Consider the following 7,181-nt stretch of genomic DNA (forward strand, 5'->3'; position numbering starts at 1 on the left):
AGGGGTGCCTGAGTGGCTCAGTCGGTTAAGCGCCCAACTCTTGATTTCGGCTCAGGTCATGATCTCACTGTTCATGAGATCGAGCCCTGTGCGGGGCCTGCTTGGGATTCTCTCTTTCTGCCCTTCCCCCCCACCCCCATCTCCATTCTCTCTCTCAAAATAAATAAACAAACAAAAAAAAAAAAGAAAGTGAACACACTCACCATTCCCAAAAGTTTCCTCACACCCCTTTCCAGTCCTTTTCCTTTGCACCCATCCTCTGTTGTCTGTTACTTTAGGCTACTTTGCATTTTCTAGGATTTTGTCAGGTTTGAACACACTTTATGCCTATGTCACACTTTACTTGACACTGACAGGTTTTCCAAAATGCTTTACCAATTTACACTTCCATCAGCAGAGAATGAGCGTTCCAGGTGCTCCATATCCTTTGCAACATTTGGTTATTGGCCTTTTCCATTGTAGCGATTATTTGCATATTCCCCAGGTAAATATACATAAAACTACTTGTCTGAACGGCAACAAAAAAAATTAAACTTCAATGATGACCGAAGTGACACTCATTGTAAAGAAATTTTCACGTTAAGGGCATTTTCCCTTGAATGCATTGTAATAACTGAAGCAAAGCCCTTGGTGCATGCCTCATGAGTTCCGATTTAGTAAAGACGTCTGATTTCCACATAAGAGATTTAGAAGAATCACTGAAATATGTAAGAGGAATCCCATGACTTAAATGCAAGCTGGGAGTCTCACAGTACTGGAACTCAGGTGAAATACAATCCAACACGGTTTGTGAAAGTGTGACTTTAACACGGATAACACCAGACCCCAAGAGACCAAAATACCACTAAGATCGCGATAATTTGAATGAGGGACGATGAAAATCTTTCTTACAATAGTTCTATTCAGTCTGCTCAGCTACTTGCTCTCAGCTTCTGCTACTTAACCACGAGAGGGGAACAATGCTGTGAGATGCACTTTAACATAAAGGTATTCGACTGTCCTTATATTCTTTCCAAACGGACCATAAACTCCCCTCCACCACCCTGTAACTTCTTCTAATCTTTGTCTCTCAATATAAGGACTCTACACTCCTTATCTTTATTTCTTCATTCTCTATTTACTCCTCAAATTCATTCTTATTTGGCTTCTATCGTTATCATTTTATTTATATTGTGTTTGCTGAGGTCAATGACCTCCTCCTATCCTAACTACCAAAGCCAAGAGACATTTAATCAGCGCCTATCTTCCAGATCCTTCTGACTCATTTGACTGAGATAGATTTCCCTCCTGATTAAAACTCTTTCCTCTCCCGGCTTCTAAGCACCATTATCTGCTAGATTTTCCTCCCTCTTTCCTGAATTCTCCTCCTCACTCTCCATGGCTGTCTCTATACAGCACTTCAATGTTGGTTTCCCATGCTTGGTCTTCTTTTCTTGTTCTTACTGGAAGATTTCTTCCACTCTCATGGGACTAACTACACAAATCCATGATGCTTCCAACATTTACAACTCTTATCCTGACTTCAGAAAATCCCAATACTAGACAGGTCTGCCAGATGGTCTCCAAGAATCTCACTGCTTTTCTCTCGGCCTGAATTAATCTCTCAGTCTGTTAGCTTTATGCGTGAATACAATTATAATTCAAGTGGAGCCAATAAAATACAAGAGATACTTTTGAAATATTTTTCTTGAAGGGTTTAAAGAAACACAAATTTTTATAAAGACTTTCCTCCAGTTACGAAGGTAACTCATAGTAACCAAAACTACAAAACACAAGAGATAAAAGGCAAATCTCCTCCAATCCCAGCTCTCAAAGGCAAGCAATATTAACATGTCCTTCCAGAAGAAGCAGTTTTTCACCACAATAAAGTCACATAGCAAAATATCAAATTAGTAAATAGATGGTGTTGTTGTTAACTCTTCGTATTTTCCAGGCTACTTTTTGCAGTATTAATCAGAAGACAAAATTCTACTACATGCCTACCTGGAGTGAGAAAATTAATAATATTCTAAAAACCAACTCAATCCTTTTACATGCTGCATTTTTTAGTATTCTAAAGGAATCGGTGTTTTTGGCTTGGCAGCTATCTTGCCTATCCCTGGACGCCTACCTGTGTGCAATATACCCCACAAATCAGCCATCCTACTTTCCTTTATTCAAAGGAAACCACAGCAAAGAAGAAGAAGGAAAAAAAAAAAAAAAACTGTAAGAGACAGAAGCCAAATCTAAAATCAAGCTGGGTGTATAATTCCTGTTTTGCAAAAACCATAGGGAAGTGACATTTTGATACCCCTTCTCTGCTTCTACAAGTTTCAGAAACGTCACAGATTAAAGACACTCCGCTAATGTGTTCTTACCGGACTCTCCAGGCAAAGGAAGTTCGCTTCCCTCTTTGCCCAGAGGCCACCTGTACCGGGCAGAGAGCGGGGTGCAAGGTGCGGGCTGGGGTCCCTTCCCTCCCGTCCGGGCGTCCCAGTGAGCGGACCCGGGCAGGGCAGGGGCCTGGCCTCGCCCCCCACCCCCCACCCCCGAGTCACTGAGCCCCCTCCCCGCCCAGGCCACGGTGAGCCCGGCTGTCCGGGGACCTCAGACCTCCCCGAGGACTCCGGAGAGCAGGTGTCCCTGAGAGACTCGGGAAACCGACCCCCCCCCCCCACCCCCAGCCCCCAAGCAAGGCGACGTTTCTAAAGAGTGAAAGGAGACGAAAAACCGTACACATCCGCAAGCCCCGGGCGGCTGGGGCAGGGGCCGCTCTCACACCGCGCCCCCCACCCCCGGAGGCCCCCGACAGCGGCCGCTCGAGGCCCGCGCCACGCTGCGTGCCCGGGAGCGGCCCCACGGCGCACCTGAGCCCAAGGCCCCCTCCCCGCCCGAGACGTGCCGCCCGGCCGCCCCGCGCGGGGTCTCCACGCGCCGCTCCTGGGCGCCCCCCGCTCCACGCCGCGCTGAGACGGCGCCGCGCGGCCGAGGCCGGTTACCTCCTGCAGCCAGCGGGCGCTCCGCCGTGGCCTCCCGCGGGAGCCGGGCCCCGGGTCACCTCGCGCGGCCGCGCCCCGAGACCCCGCCCCCGGTCCCTCCAAGTCCGCCCCGCCCCTCCGGAGGTGCGCGCCGAGGGGCGGGGCGGGGCCGCCCGGCCGGTACCTGAGCGCGCGAGTCTGCGCGCTCGGCTCCTCCCTCCCCGCCTCTCCCAGCCGCCGCCCTGGGCCCCTCCGGAGAGGTCTTTGGAGTGCCTGGAGGGGTCAGAAGGGAGATAAAAACTAACCGAGGGACAGAGGGAACGTTTGGGGCCTGATGACTTTTATGTAGAGGGGACGGAGGAGCAGTCTTTCTTGCCAGAGATGTGGCTGCACCCTTGGAAACGGAAGAAGCTTTTCTTAGCTGCCTTGTAGCGTCACCTGACCTTACACCCTAATTTTAAATTCTTTAAGGATCAGCCCGCTTCTCTTCACTTTTGTGGCTTCACAGCTAGCAATAGGTCTGTTGGAAGGTGTCTACTACAGTGCCCGGGCCCCCATATTATGCTAGAATCCACTCTAGCACCCTGGCAAGGAGTGGGCTCGCCCTTTTCTTTTAGGCCTCCCACGGTGGGAGTCTCAGCCCCGTTCCTGGAAAGTTGTTGAGTGGATTCCTAGATTACCTGTTGATGAATGGCTCAGCTTTGGAAAGGCTGAGGGAGTACGAATTGAAGTAAAGGTAAGCCTTTTCTTCCCAAGGAGCAGTCTGTCCCAAAGCGGGTAAGTGGGTTCTGCTCATCTCCAGGCCCTACAGATGCTGGAGTGCAGGTGGAGGGGGGGCTAGATCCCAAGATCAAATTAATCTGGGAAACAGACACAGTATAATTACCCTCCTTGAGAGTCACGGGCACTTAACACGCTTAAGAACTGTGTTTTGCTTTGTATCATCCTGTAGTTCCCAACTTTATTTGACCTGAAGGGTGCTAGGCCAAAATATGCCACTTTGACATAAGGGTTCTTTTAAGTTAAAGGCACTTGAACAACAGCAGATACAAGAAGATCACTCTGACCCTCCTTTTTCTTCCTGAAAGTGGAAGATGAAACTCCTGAGTGAAAGATGTCTTCCCTATACTGGGAGGCAAGAAACATTCTTATCACCAGGGAGTAGAGGATAAAGGAAGTCTATACCCACAAACCTTGTGAAACTAACCCTGATCTTCCTAGTCCCTTCACCATTATCTGCCCCAGCTCAAGCCCCTTTTCCATTATTTAGCACCCTTTGTTCAACTTAGTATATAATGTTCATCTCTAACTGCTTCTTTGGGTCTTCATTCTCCCATAAGGGCTGCTGTGTCCATGTTAAAGATCTGTATGCTTCACTCCTGTTCATCTATGCCAATTTAATTCTCAGTCCCAGCCAGAAACCCTAAAAGGGTGGCAGTAAAGTTTCGCCTCCCTTACACACCACACAACTCTCTTTCTGAGAGATGCCTGTTGCCATCCTGGGGAATTAGTGTTTCAACTCACACACTTTGGTAAACACTGCTTAAAAGTCCTCGTACATTCACCTTCAATCATTTCTCTATTACAAATGTTTGCAAAGTTCTGTACTGTTTACACAAAGCTTTCACATGAGTCATCTCATTCGACCCTCACAATTATGATGTAACTGTTATTATCCTTGTTTTACAGTTGAAAATATTGAGAGTCAAACAAATAGTGGTTGCCTGAGTATAGAGTCAAGACCGACTCTGGACTTCAGACTCCAAGGCTCTTAAATATATATTATATAAAATGTGTGCGTGTGTATATACACATATGATGTGCTCTATTTAAAGGTCAAATGAGAGAGAGAATATGTGTATTTTCTCTGACACTTTATATTAGAAAAACTCAGTTTCCCACCTGTTGTAGGGGAAAACCCAGTCCTTTCCTCCTGCATTATCTCTTGCCCGTGTATCTCCTTTCCTCCTCATATAAAACATTTCATTTCCAACATTTCTGGTCACTAAATACATGGAGGTTTTCCCCCCACACCAAGTAATTCTCTGCAACATCAGATAGATGTCCCACAATTCAACTCAATTCTGACATCACTTTCCTGGAGAGAGCATCAGATCCCACAGGTGAAGCGTTCAATTCCACAAGACTGTCTTCCTGCACCCCCAACCCCACCCCACCCCCACATCACATGCCAGGTTATCACCTGTGCTTCAGACCAACCAGCTATAGGTCAAAGTTTCCAATGAACCGCCCCCCACCTTGGGTTCAAGTAATTTGTTAGAGCAGCTTACAGAACACAGGGAAATGCTTACTTAGTTTTACCAGTTTATTACAGGATATGATCAAGGATGCAGGTGAACAGCCAGATGAAGAGAGATATATAGAGCAAGGTCTGGGAGGGTCCCCGTGGAGTTGGGGTGCATCATCCTTCCAGTGTGGATGTGTTTGCCAACCTGGAAAGTCTTCAAACCCTGCACTATTGGGATTTTATGGAGGCTTCCTCACATAGGCATGATCACGTATTAGCCCCACTTCCAGCCACTTTCCCCTCTGGCAAGTTTTTAATCATGGTCTTTCTGGTGACCATTCCTCATCCAGGAGCCCACACAGAGTCACCTAGTGCTCTTAGTACTTGGAAATTTACAAGGATTTTAGGATTTCCTGAGCCAGGAACCTGGGGCAGAGACCAATACGATAGATAGATAGATAGATAGATAGATATAGATATAGATAGATATGTCTATAGACAGATATAGATATAGATACATCTATATTGTTTTTTATTTTTGAGAGAGAGAGAGAGAAAGAGAGAGAGACAGAGTGCGAGCAGGGGAGGGGCAGAGAGAGAGGGAGACACAGAATCTGAAGCAGGCTCCAGGCTCTGAGCTGTTGGCACAGAGCCCGATGTGGGGCTCCAACTCATGAACCATGAACCACGAGATCATGACCTGAGCCAAAGTCAGATGCTCAACCCACTGAGCCACCCAGGCACTCCTAAGAGACCGATATTTATTTTCTATCATCTCACACCCTTCAATAGAGCACATCCTTGGCTAGAAACCTCTAGCTGCACGTGTTAGTTCTCAAGGCGAGGGACCTTCACCTAGCCTTTACTCTCCTGCAGCAACTGACATCATAATGCAGGGCATAAAAGCGTCGCTCAGATGTGCTGAAGGAAAAAAGAATGAGTGAATGCTTAGTAATACTTATTAACTGGACTGAGCCCTTGGGTCCCTAACTGAACAATCTTACCAACCTCCTCGCTGATGCCAAAGTCCCAAGAGAAAGCGTTCCCTGAAATGTTCTTCCTTTCCTTCCACCTTCCATCTAAAAAGGTGTCCTTAAAAGAACACTTCTGTTGACAAAGATAGTTCTTTGAAAACAATGAAACCGTGTTCTTTGTTTTCCTCGAAATGGGCCTCCTTCCTGTTCCAGAGGCAAGATAGGAATAAAGGATACTATATACCTTTCTCTGTGCCCTTGTGTTTTAAACTCTTCCCATAAAGTGATGGTTCTTGCAACATTCTGAGTGGCTTTTGTTGGCTTAGTTTTAATGTTAAATGTTAATGTTTAATGTCTTATACTCTTTGAAGCAGATCTGAGGAGAAAAATATAACCAGGTTGGTGTGGATAACATTGCTGCTTAGATTTTCCTACTCATATTCTTTCATTTGAGAGAGAAATCACCTCATCCCTGTCCCAATCCCTTTTCATTCATCCTGCATTTAGTGCAGTTTATAAATGATGGATGACTCAGTCCAGTCCTACCCCTTCAGCCTCCCCTCCACTACCCATTTTGGGGTACATTTTTGACTTTCTGAACCAACTGTTGTTCCCTCAATTGCCAAATTTGCACTACTGTTTCCCTTACCTCTATTGTATGGGTATCAGTTGGCAAATTCACGTTCATTCAGCTGACGTATCACCTCTTCTGGAAGATGAAACGCCGTAACAGCCATCCCAGAGCGGATTAGGTGCCTAACCCCAGCACTCCCACCACCAGCCATCCGTATTTCGATCATGGCACCTACACGATCATTGTGATTGTTGGCTTCTTTGCCCTCCTCCTACTAACCTCATCCTACGTGAGTTACCAAATAGACAGGAATTATAACTTCCTGAGCCTAGCACCTGACCCATAGAAGGCCTTCAAATATTTGTTGAATGAATGAGAAAAGTCTTTAAAAGAATATGAATTCCTAGAGTGCTCGTGAAGTAATATCA

General features: G+C 46.4%; 1 protein-coding gene across 3 annotated transcripts in view; it reads right to left on the reverse strand.

The window, feature by feature from the left end:
* TC2N (tandem C2 domains, nuclear) overlaps positions 1 to 3,088 on the reverse strand; it is a 45,229-nt gene extending 42,141 nt beyond the window's left edge. Inside the window, exon 1 of one of the 3 annotated variants that reach the window (XM_045451899.1) lies at positions 2,979 to 3,088. The gene's annotated coding sequence lies outside the window, so the exon portion shown is untranslated. Of the gene's footprint in view, positions 1 to 375; positions 699 to 2,978 lie in introns of those variants that run through there. The other 2 variants (XM_045451901.1, XM_045451902.1) reach the window with 2 other exon arrangements.
* Positions 3,089 to 7,181: the final 4,093 nt, after the last annotated feature.

Source organism: Leopardus geoffroyi, chromosome B3 (genome assembly GCF_018350155.1).
Source record: "Leopardus geoffroyi isolate Oge1 chromosome B3, O.geoffroyi_Oge1_pat1.0, whole genome shotgun sequence".
In the NCBI taxonomy this organism is placed as follows: Eukaryota; Metazoa; Chordata; class Mammalia; order Carnivora; family Felidae; genus Leopardus; species Leopardus geoffroyi.